The following is a 12,625-nucleotide window of genomic DNA, read 5'->3' as shown; positions in this document are numbered from 1 at the left end:
CCAAAGGAGGCAGGAAGACAGGGAAGCAGGACAACCCAAGCCAAACAAGGCCACTCACAGCTGAGACTGCCCCTGGCATAAGCCCAGCCTCGATTCACGGATGAGACCCTGAACCGCCCTCCAAGATCGGGTTCTGGATTGAGGATCCAGAGAAATTTCAGTGCTTCAACGAGGGTGAGAAGGAAAGAGAAATGAACAGCAGAGCAACAGAACAGCAGGACCAACCAGTGAAAGGGTTCCAAAATTCAGAACGTGTAAGGAGCACCAGTTCTCACGAATGCAGCCGACAGAGCCAGTCGTTACAACAACGACCTACTCTAGATGAAAATGACTCTATGAAAGTGACCAAAGTACCTTAAAGTCATTATATGTAGGATGTTCAAAAAGTTAATGAGTGCACTTAATGTTCATGAAAATTAAACAAAGCAGAAAGAATGAAATAAGAACAAATAGGTGCAAAAAAAGGATCCAATAATAAATCTCAGAAATCAGTATTCTAGTCAATTAGATTTAAATCCGTAGATTTATCAGTTCTGTGCTAAATGCAATTAGAGAGGAATATAAATCAGGGCTATTATAGTCAGATAAAGCTAACAAAGGAAAATAGATAATTAAGAGTCAAAAAAATTTTTTTAACCAGGGATTAAACTTGGAGGTGTTTAACCACTGAGCCACATTCCCAGCCCATTTATTTTTTATTTTTATTTTGAGACAAGGTCTCACTAAGTTGTTGAGGCTGGCTTTGGACTTGCAATCCTGCCTCAGCCTCCCAAGTCCCTGGGATTATAGGCACATGTCCCTATGCATGCCCAAGCTCAGATTCTAAGTTTAAAAGAATTCCAGAAAGAAACAAGTGCAGGAGATGAAGGAGAAACAACGTTAAAATCTAGTATCTGAGAAGTCTCCAGATTTGATTTAAAATGTTCTTCTTCAAGTACTGAGCAGGGGGAAAAATAAACCCATATTTAACTAGTCATAGTAATAATGCAGATCTAGAATGAAGAAATTTATTTAAAATCACTAGGAAGAAAGGGATATTAACCCCAGAATGATTAGAATGATAAAGAATTTATCTCTCATCATCAACCAGAGATATTAAAGGACAATGGAGTGGTAATTTCGAAATGCTATTGTAAAGTTATTGTCGACTTTGAATTTTATACCCAGCTAAACTATTGTTAGAAATTTATAGATTGTCAGTTGTTCAAATTTTTCCTTTGCACCACACCTATCTCTGACTTCACTCTGGCTGAGTTATCTGTCCCTATTCCATTAACTTGAGGCCTGGTCCTGTGGTTTGTTTTGACCAATGGAAACTGGAAGGAAATTGAGGTGTGCCAGTTCTGAGCAAAAGACTGCAAGAAACATTGTGTTTTCCCTCCGCCTTGGGAAGAGCATGCCCCAAGAAACGGGTACTCCTTTCGTCTAAATCCTTGTAGCAGCTTTTAGGATTATTAAGTTGCATTGTTATGGGCCAGGCTATAGGGGCAATGACCAAACAGACTCCATTCTGCCCTGAGACTCCATGTCATATAAGAAATGCCCCTCCCCTGGGAACACCCCCCTCTGTGCCCACCAATAGTTGCTTAGCATCAACATGTTTGACAACACTAAATGGCAATGCTAATGCAATGTAAACTTGCTCTCTTTTTGGTTCCCATTTTTCTGGGACAATGTACCCTGTCAGAGAATGATCATGTAGATGTTAATAACCATTCTTTAACTTGTACTCAACTACGGAATTTTGACCCACTCCCCCTTGTGCTTATGATTTTAGATCTCATGACGTTTGTTTATGGTTTTGAATCATAGCATCAGCCACTTACGATTAATATGTTTTTGGAATATAAAATGTGGACTCAAACCCCAGAAGGGGGTCACAGGGTATAGACTTGTAGCCTGCCCCTTGGCCCACAGCTGGTGGGTCGGGTCCACTGGCTGGTGAATAAAGATGGTTCCGTCTCCTGCTTTAAGATGGACTGGATGATTTATTGCATTCTTGCCATAACAGCATAACTTCAATTAAAAAAAAAAACTTAAGTATTGAAAGCTCGTCACTTTCCAACCATGCTTCTGTGTTCTGCTCTTGATGCCCTGGCACCTGCTGGGTCCAGGGTAGGAGCTTTTCCCCACACCAGGGTTTAGTCAGGTCAGGTTGGCAGCCTGTCAGAAATCTGCCACGGTGGAGTCTTTACAGGTCAGAATCCGACGGTGCCACCAGTCAGAGACTGATATGTTATTTTGTTGACAGCCTAGATGAAAGGGTGGTGGAAAATGCTAACTGTGCAGATTAAACATGAAGATATGTAGCTATTACATTGACTTGCACACATAATGTAGAAATATTATTCTAGCACTCAAAACTGGTATCTAATTCAGCAAAGGAGTTTCTCATTGATAGTTTAAAATTAGAACAAATAATAACATAATTCCTACTTTTTGATCTTTTCCAGAAAAACCAGAAACATTTGGAGACGTTTTTAAAATTTTCCTCAAATTGCGGGTTATGGCGGAACACGCCTGTGATCCCAGCAGCTCGGGAGGCTGAGACGTGAGGACCATAAGTCCAAAGACAGCTTTAGCAACTAAGCAAAGCCCTAAGCGAGTTAGTGAGACACTGTCTCAAAAAATAAAAGGGTTAGGGATGTGGCTCAGTGGTTAAGCACTCCTGGGTTCAATCCCTGGTACCAGGGAAAAAAAAAGAAAGAAAATTTTCTAAGCTTAACTAGGAAGCACATGATATCTGCATTTAAAATGTGTAAGTCATTTTAATGATCCCACCTATGTTTTGACTTTATCACTGCTGTTTTCAAAATATTGCTGAAGAGAATTTGTCAGAAGATCATTAGGAGACTATTTCTCCATGCCTTCCCCTAAGCCTGGGTCCCCTGAGATCCTGGGAACATGGCTCAAGAGGGACAGGCCAGTGTCCTTCCTTACATGTGACAGACATTGAGTGGAGGGACAGCACAGAGATGATGTGGGAAGCTGGGATGACGTGGGGGAAAGGCAGTGACACTGAGAAGAACTTCAGTCTCCTGGACACACGCCCCCCCATCGCTGGCCTGTTGAGTGAATGCACAAGGCCGGCCAGGCGTGGCCAAGAGGGCCGGCTCCCTGCTGCTGCCGCCCCAGCTTCCCACCACCCCCTCGGCCTCTATTCCCATTCCTCCCTCCAGAAAACAGTCACCGTGTTCTGCTTGGACAGTTGTCCTGCAGGGACGGGCAGGAAAGGAGCTCGCAGTCTGTGTGCATGCGTGTGTGGTGCGTGTGCATGAAGGTGCACGTGTGGTGCGTGTGCATGAAGGTGCACGTGTGGTATGTGTGCCGTGTGCACACCTGCTGTCAGCAGGGGTCATTTTAGATGTCCCTGCCTGCGTGTCATCCCTAGGCCTCTGACGGAGGGAAAGGATGACAAAGTCCATGCGAGAGCTATGTGGGAGGTTAGGGCCACCTCTCCTTCTCACTGTGCACGTGGGTACTCCAGAACTAGGAGGGCTATCTACCCGTGTCAGCCCTCGTCCTGTCTAGTGGGCAAGTGCTGGCACCTGTGTTTCTTAAGAAGTATAAGAAGGGTTCTGCCGTTGGCCGTGTGCACCTGGGCCGTCTCTGACCCTAAGGGACATGGCATGCTTGGGTAAAGTGGGGCCTGGCTGCACAGCCATTCCAGGTCAGAGAGCTGCAAATGACCCCTGCATGTGGGGAGTTTCCTGGAGGGGTGCCAGAGCCTGAGACTGTGGAGGCAGGGAGCATGCCTCGGCCACCTTTCCTATAGGTTCTCCTAAAGGCTGTGAGGGCGCCTGTTCTGCAGGTAGATGCAGCCGAGAGGCGCGTTCAGTGGTCTGTGCCCCCAGCTCACCCAGGAGGCTGTGAAGTACACAGCAGGAGTGTTGTCTTGGCCCCCTGCGCTGGCCGAGCTGCTGGGCATCCCTGGCTGAGTCTCAATCCCAGTGGCTGGAGGCTGTCAGTCGACCTTCCATCTCCATCTCCCTGAAGACTTTTAGAGGCCTTCTCAGAGTCAGCTGGACGCTGCTCACGCTAATGCTATGAGGCCGGAGGGGAATCTTTGTCACTCAAAGGGCAGGTGGGTGCTGAGACCAGTGTCCACCAGGCCACACTCTGGACGGGGTCTGGAAGCAGGCTGGAGACCCCCAAGAAGAAGAAGTGTCCCACAAAGCAGAGAACCTTATTTTCAGGCCCCTGCTCTCTGACAAGGCGTGGCCCCACTCCCCAATGGTAGAGCTAATCTCAGCCACTGAGCTTGGCCCCGGGGGAGGCCCAGACTCACTCAGCTGAAACCTCAGGGGAGTTCTCAGACAGCTCCACTGCAGCAAGACCCTCCCCTCTTCCCAGGCAGAGGCCCAGGACCCTCTAAAGCATCTCAGGAGCTCTGGGTCTCACCAGGCCTTCAGCATCTGCATCTCCACTCTGCGGGGCCCAGGACCCGGGCCCAGGACCCGGGCCCCTCCAGGACACTGCTCAGCAGAGCACAGTGACAGCTCGAGGTGGGGCTCAGAGGTGGTGAACTGAGTGGAGCCACTACCCCAGGCTGCAGGTGTGGCCCGGGGCATGTTCCCTGGAAACCCATGTTTCTGTCTCCTCAGCACATTCTCTTCTGATGATCAGAGCGTCCACACAGAACCCGCCACTGGGCACAGAGCAGCCACGAGACAGGCCGAGCGCTGAGAGAGAGGTTCTGGCTCCCAGGAACAGAACATATCCTAACAAAGGGACACGCCTGCAAGGAGGGCACTCTCCGGGTTGGCTGGGGAGAGACAGATGTGATGTGAGCTGGGAAAAGACTCCTATTTAGCAAGCTAACTCCATCACACTCGGCACATAAAACTAATTTCAGTTGAGTGCCTAACTAATAACTCCCCAGATTGCGCACTTACTGAATTCATTTTCATATTTTCACTGGGGAAGTGCGGGGCTTTGTTATCTCTGCAGATCTGAGGATCAGATGTGGTGGTTGTTCTAGTCTCCGAGGCTCCGCCACTCAAGAGCTTCCATCCCCTTCTCACAGTAGCAGGCTGGTGGCACATAGCCGAGGCCAGTGCGGAAGTGGCTGGACGGCTCCTTGTGACGTGGCTTCCACTGAATCGTTTGATATTTATTTCCCATGTGGATTGGGGGGGCCTCCAAAACTTGTTTATAGCTTTCACAAAAGAAGGAGGAAGAGGAAAAGAGTCTAAGTGGACACCGTGTCCCCATCTGAGGTGCTCCAGCACATGTGGGAAGAGGACGTGGATCTTTCTCGTCCAGCTCTTCAGTTTACAGGAGAGGGCAGACTCAGGAGTGAGCAGCTAGCCCCAGACTCAGGAGTGAGCAGCTAGCCCCAGACTCAGGAGTGAGCAGCTAGCCCAAGCAGAAGGTGTCTTGCCCTGGGGCCGGCACTGGCCCTGACGGGGCAGTCAAAGCCTTTCCTGTTGACCGTCATCCAGCCCAATGCCACCCTAGAGGTTGGTGACCCAGCCCCTCCCGCCAGCTCTGGTGCACCCTACAGGCTCCGCCCAGCCACTGCACTGGGTCCTGGGTGGTCTCTGATGCACGACGTGATCTCTCCAGTGCTGACCACCACCCCCTCCTTGCTGCCTTGCCGTGGGCCTTCAGGACCCCTGGTCCTCTCGTCCACCTCCCACCTCTCACCTCTGCTCAGGACCCTCTCCACCAATCTCCCTTCCAGATGAGGCTCCTCTGAACCTGCCCCCTCCTCAGGCCAACCCCACACCCTCGGAGCCCAGACTCCACTGCAGGCCGGCAGTCTGTCCCTACCCTCCCACTCACACCTCTCTGAAACGCCGGGATGTGAGCAACTGAAGTGCCCAGTCACCAGGACTCCTTCCAGGACACCCCTCCTCATCAGCCTCATTTAACATTGTGGAATGCCGTCAGGGTGCCCACACTGGCAGCTCTGGCCCAGTGGGACCATGAGTGACAGATGGACTGCACCCTGCTGGGGTAAACAGCATCTCCATCGCGCCCACGGTGCCTGTTTCCTCACACCCTGCACACCCGGGCTGCAGCGTGTCCACGGAGTCCGTCTCCACCACAGCTCTCCCTCCAGGTCCCCGACCCTCACCCACCACCTGGGCTGGCCACCTTCATTGCCTCCCAGGCTCTCTCTGCCTCCCTCCCATCTCTACAGCCACCAAAGAAACTCTCCAAAGAGGAAACTGGCTCATATCCTCCACGAAGCCCTATCTGGCCTCTGGCCTTTGAATGCAACCCACTCCTGCCTGCCTCCCACCCTCCCACCCTCTGCACACAGCCACATGGACTCCCCCATAGAGCCTCAGCCTGGCCTGCCTCTGGCTCTGCCTGAAATGTCCCCCTCCATCCTCTGGCTGCCCTGCTACTCTTGCATCTCAGGTGAGGCCACCCCGTGCTCTTCCATAGCATCCCTGGTCACCATCGATGGGTGGGGGGGCCTCCCTCAGCAGAAGGCAGCCGGGGCCCTGACATGGCTCCTGGGGAGCTGAGCCACTCCTCCCAGGATCTAACAGCTTCTGAAGGCTGCTTTTCCCAAGGAAAGTGCTGGAAGCGCAGGACTCTGAGCCTTAGTCAGCAGGTCACACTCAGATGAACCAAGCTTTGACTTGCAAACAACAGGTAGCCTTTCCTCCTCCGGGGACCAGGAGTAATGAGGATCCTGGCAGGCGGCTGCTCCGGCACTGGGTGCAATGAAGCACACTCCACTTGGTTGTGAAACACAGGTGACCAGATCTGTTGGATCTGTGGATCTGACAGTGGTAGTCCAGTAGTGATCCCAAAGGAAGGACATTTGGTGGACAGAGCTCTCTGCAGGAGAGAAGTGGGCTTGCCTGCCCATCAGCCATGTAGGCTTGGTGTCCACGCATGGTCCACCTTGAGGCTAGTGCCTGCCTTACCAGCAAAAAAGGGCCACCTTTATGGAAGCCCACTTGGGTCCTGGGCACTGAGTGAACCCTTTCTTTGGATCACAGACTTCTGGGTAGATGCCCACTGAGGCCCTATTATGGAGAGCCTCCGATGTGAGGCTAAGGGTCACGTGACCTATCAGAAGGCAATAGGCTTCCTGAACCCTCGCGAAGGCAAGCCAACACCTTTAGACGTGACCAGGCGCAGGCCCAGGCAAGGCCTGGTGTCAGCAGAAGGTTTGTGATCCATCTCAAGAGTTGGTTTGCTTCCCTCCTCCTTCCACTTCCTCCTTGTCCTGAGAGTTCATAGTGTAATGAGTGTCTGGAGAACTCTCTGGCTTCATACACAGTAAGGAATCTGCAGGTGAATGGCTTCCTATAACCTCCAATTTCTGCTGCAAATCCCCAGACATCTGTTATTTATTTTATGTTTCTAAACGTTCCAATAAAAACCTGCATTTCAAGCATCAAGACGGTGACCACAGAAATGTACTGTCTAAAAGAAAGTGACACAGGCCCCTCCCGGAGCCATTCTTGTGCCTTTGCTGAAGATGCAGGGGAAGGTGAGCCCTGGAGAGAGGTTCCTCAACCCCCTCCCCAGGAGGCCTCCATGAACAGAGAGGGCCCACTGTGGTCAGGGTAGAGGACAGAGGATGGCCAGCTGAGAGAGGGAAGGTGGGGCTGCTCTAGGGGCAGCACCTGGTGCAGGGTGACCCCCTCCGAGGGCCCACGTGTAGCAGAATGGGCAGCAGCACCCAGACTCCCAGAGACTGGGAGGCAGGCAGGTCCTGGGCGTGTGCCAGCTGGTTACAGTGGGCACCACAGACCTGTGGCCAGAGCCCAGCCTGCACCCTGGAGTGTCCTTAGGATGAAGTAAACAAATGGCGCAATGCCAGAATCAGGAAGGAGGAGTCACCAGGAACCTGCTTGTGGGAGGTGTTTGGAGTCCCCAAAGGTCCTCGGGGGATGAGGAACAGTGCAGGGCTCAGGTCACACTGTCCCAGACAGCACCGGGTCCCCCCCTGCCCTTGCCCTGCCCTTGCCCTGCCCTTGCCCTGCCCTTGCCCTGCCCCTGCCCTGTCGCTGCCCAACCTCCTCCTGGGTTTCCAGCACGAGGCTCTGACAGGTCAGAACTGGGCGCCTCCAGCACCTCCACCTGGCCGACGTCAGGGTCCAATCGTCCACACCACGATCAGACCTTCACCTTCGACAGCCTCCCCATGGGACCTGGAGGCCCCCGAGGTGAGCTCGGGACCAGGGTGAGGGAGGTGAATCCCGGGCAAGAGAAGGGAAGAGCAGTAGATGTTTGCCCTCGAGCAGGATGTGTCGTCGGTGGTGAGACGTCCTGTACCAGCGTTGCTGTGATGAGGCGTGTGTCCGATCAGGAACTTGCCGTGCGGATGATGCCGCTAGAGTGTTCCAAACGGACCTGGGAGAAAGACCTTGTGCAGACCGTGGTCCCCAGGTCACTTACCTGGGAAAGCGCGGCTCGTGTGGAGCTGAGGAAGTAAATATCACTTCTTTTATGGCCATGTCTGGTCAAAAATCCTGCCCTATGATAGCAGTGAGCATCATGTGTATGTTAATAATTATTATAACCTGGCAATTTCCAGGCAGTAATGTATTTTATAATTAGATAATAAGTCGCAATCTTTGTTGAGAATGAGATAACTTGAGATTTTTTTAAATCTAGTACAGCAAGAAAATATCTGTATTTTGTCTGTAAACTACTGTTTATTTCCTCACAAGAAAAGCCAAAATGGCTTTAATGGAAGATTCTGACTGTCTGGTTAGTACAGCACCAGGCTGTGCTGCACTCCATGGTGGCTGGTCTTTCGCCCTCCTGCTCTGAGGCGGCCTGTTCTGTCTGTCTCCACAGCCCTGGGCACCGTCCTCTCCCCAGCATTCACAGCACGGCCAGTGAGTGAGGGTGTGGCCTGCTCCTGACGCCTCCTGGTCCAGGCCGCCACTGGCTCCTGTGAGGACCTCCACTGCTGGTGAGTACGGGCACCTAGGCCAGCGCTCCCCAAAGCCCTCGCCCCAGCAGACCACCCAGCAGGCATGGCTCATCAATTCTGGATTTCTATAAAAAGATCTATTACAATATTATTCAATATCAGAAGTTATTGAATAGTTTTTAAATAAGCAAAAACAATTTCTTATCACTTTTACTGACATGGGGCAGCAGATGTGCCTCTGCCGGGTATTCCGAGTGTGCGATCAGACACCAGTGTGAGGGGAACAGCAGCCTGAGATCACGGCAGCTCCAGCTAAGTCTGAAAATACAGCACGCGGTCCTTCCCAAAGAGTGTGTGAAGTCCCGCGTGCCCAGACAGGGCCACAGTGCTGCTGTGGCCCGCCTTCCCACGACCGGCCTCTCTGGTCCTCCTCGCCAACCCACAGAGCAGCGTCCACACAGGCCCTGCAGAGGCTGTGAGCCCACCGCACAGGCGTGGGCCTCAGCCCCAAGTCAGGCACACACACTGGACTGGGCATCTCGGAGTAAGGAAGGAACACCAGCTCAGTTCCTGTCTGCCCGCCAGGAAGGCGTCTGTGGGCAGATCTGGCCAGTGAGCCACTTCTGCACCCTGGTCCCCGCTGTGGCCTGGACTCACGTTTCCTCGAGTGCGTAGCAAGGGAAACACGAACAGCACACCACACAGAGACTCTGTGCTCAAGGCATGAACCCTGGAGCGGGCCCTCACCACCAGGAGCTCATGCGACCCCCTGCAGCACCCCCTAACCTGTAAGCTCAGGGTGATTGTCACAAAAATACTTAGAGTCCTGTGAAAACATAGTCCACAAATAGACATTTCACTTCACGAAACACGTGAAGAATGCTTTCCATCTGTTTTTTTTTTTTTCCTTTGACAATGCCTGCCCACCTGCAGATCCCCGTAGTCTGGGACCCTTCAATTCCACCGTCTCAGTTCTTAGCTAGGTCAAGGAGAGACTGAGAGGCCGAGTACCACCCTCCACCAACACTGCTTTCCCCATGATACTAATCAATTCTAGAAAGCTCCAAAGGACTTTTAGACACTGGTTTTGGTATTCTACTGACATCCATCTCACAAAAATGGAACTTGAAAAGTTCAGAAACAAATTCATGATGCAGTGATGTATCTAAATAAACTTGGGTATTTTAAGTGCACAAATTACATTCAGTTTGTAAGATTCTTGTTAAATAGTGGATGCTAAAAAATATGTTGATTACATTGAAGAAGAAAGTAAAATGGAGATCACTAGAGGCCTGGGAGAGTGGGAAAAATAGGGGGTAATGAGGACCAAAGTCCAGCTAGACACAAAGTAACTCTGACGTCCCAGAGTGCAGGAGGGCAACGGCGCCTATGCAAGTCCTTGCGCACATGGACATGGTACTTGAGGACATGGATGTGCCGATGGCCCTGCCTGGGGCTCCTAGGCTGTGCACAGGTTTGAATTACAACATTGTACCCTGGAAGTAGGTACAAATAGCATCTGTTGATTAGAATGAAGTTTAAAAAAATAAAGGACACCGAGTACAACCATCCTAGGATCCTGAGAGTGGAAGCCAAGCAGCGGGTTTCTGTTTCCCTACTCTCTACTTCCTATGAAGGTCACTATGCCATTCGTAACTTATATTCAAAACTGAGTGTGTAAAAAAGAACTGATTTTGTAGAGTCATTCATTTGTTGTTACCTGGGATTTTCTGTTTGGCTCAGCCGTATTTGAGAAGAGCATCACCATGTGGGAGAGCATGGGGGGACCTCCCTCTTCAGTGTCCCCTTGACCACCACCTTGATCAGTCGGTGACTCTGGACACCAGGATGCGTACCCACTACTGCAAAGTAGTTTTAAAATCAGAGGCAAAAATTGCCCTTAATGCCTTTCACTAATAAGCAATAGAAATTTAAAATCAGACAAAATTAAGACCGGAGCTGACAAAGAGTGGCAGAGGCAAGGAAGCTCGATGAATTCAGCAACTAAAGAGGCCTCAAGGTGGACGGCAAACCCGCAGCAGGCACCACAGCTGGACAAGTGCTTAGGTGTAGAAGCTTCGCAGACCTGCAGGGTCATGGCCGGGGACGGGGAAGGGGACGGGGATGGGGACGGGGACTGGGAGGGCCCAGGGAGACATGTGCCACCTGGAGCCATCTGCAATAACTCAGAGGCAAAGACTGAGCATCGGCCCAAGGATTCCTCCAATCACTGTCCCCTCAAGATTGCCCCCCAAAACCTTGCTGGACACCAGGCTGGTCAGGGAGATTTTGATGTTGCTCTTTCTTGTTGGGCTCAGATTCCATGGTTCTTCTAGGAGTGAATTTAATGTTGAGTTAGAAATGTCTGAAGCTTCAGCCCACCTCCCTCCCAGATCAGAAAAGTATCTGTCCACTGGGCTGACCTCAGTGATGACCACGGTGAGCTCCACCAGCTCAGACCACTCTATGGAGCAGGAATGACCGCCTGCCGCCACCTGGGGAGGAGCTGAAAGGAGAGCCAGGCCTCCATCTCCCTTCCTTCAGGGCGGTGCCCAGACCACATGGGGGAGACCCAAGACACCAGGAAGCCGCAGGACTCTCCCAGGTCAAGGGACGCAGGGAGCAGGTACGGCGAGGAATTCGCAGAACAGGAGGCGCAGTGGGTGGCAGTAGGAGTGACTGAGCAGACACTGTGAACCCAGGACACGGTGTCTGGAAGCTCAAGCCCACGATGGCTTCCTGCAGAGAGACCCGCAGAAGCAGAGAGTCGGCAGAAGGGATCGAAGCTTCAGAAGAGAGAAAACCTGCCGCACACAGAGTGAAGCGTCCAGGGCAGCCTTGGTGGGCTATGAGGCGCAGACACCGAGGGCCACAGACGGCAGCAGAACAGACGTGTGTGTGAACAAGGGGCAGGAAACACACAGGAAGAGCCCCAGAGAGGACGTGTTCCAACCAACCCCACGATGGGGATGGGCAGAGGGATTAGGGATCAGTCGGGAGAACTCCCCGTCGCCAAAGCTGGGGCGATTTGAGCAGGAAAATCAATAGGACCACCCCGTTATAACCAGAGTATAAAACGGATACCCAGGAGCCACCCAGACAGTAATCAGTGATGAAGTGAATAAGCAGATCAATTGGAGAGAGCAACTGTGTCCTGTGTGGAAGGCCCTCGGGGGTCCCTGGCTCCTCAAGGGTGGGCTGTGCCTAAGTGACTCCCCGAAGGACAGCAGTTTGCAAGTGGAGGGAAGAGACAGTAGCCACCTGCAGAAACCGACCGACCCCCCTCACTCTGGACCAAGACAGCATGGGCAGGGAGGAGTCAGGACAGCGGGGACACCAGGGACCTCGTCCTCGCGGTCTTCCTCTAGACACACTGCCCGGCCTGACCACTGCAGGGAGCTCCAAGGATACCTGACCAGTCCAAGGTCGCCATGAACAAGGTGGACCTGAGAGCGTCACCACCAAGAGGAGACCATGGGGACAGGACAGCGGATGCACCACCAACTCCAGATGGGCTCCTGGGGCAGACAGGATGGCACTGTATGGGGAGACTAGTAACAATGTGTCGAGAGACTAGTAACAATGTATCGAGACCTGCTAACCAACTGTGCCCTGTGAGCCAAACTGATGTAGGGCAACCCAAGTGCAGCTGGAGGGACGTGGTCCTTTTGCAGTAATTCCACAAATGTAAAAGTTTTCTAAAATTAAAAAAATCCAAAACATTGCTGGAACATAAGCAAACATAGAGTCAGCAACACTGGGGGAATT

This window comes from Ictidomys tridecemlineatus, chromosome 1 (genome assembly GCF_052094955.1).
Source record: "Ictidomys tridecemlineatus isolate mIctTri1 chromosome 1, mIctTri1.hap1, whole genome shotgun sequence".
Taxonomy (NCBI): Eukaryota; Metazoa; Chordata; class Mammalia; order Rodentia; family Sciuridae; genus Ictidomys; species Ictidomys tridecemlineatus.
The sequence above is the reverse complement of the archived record's forward strand: the minus strand, read 5'-3'. Positions refer to the sequence as shown.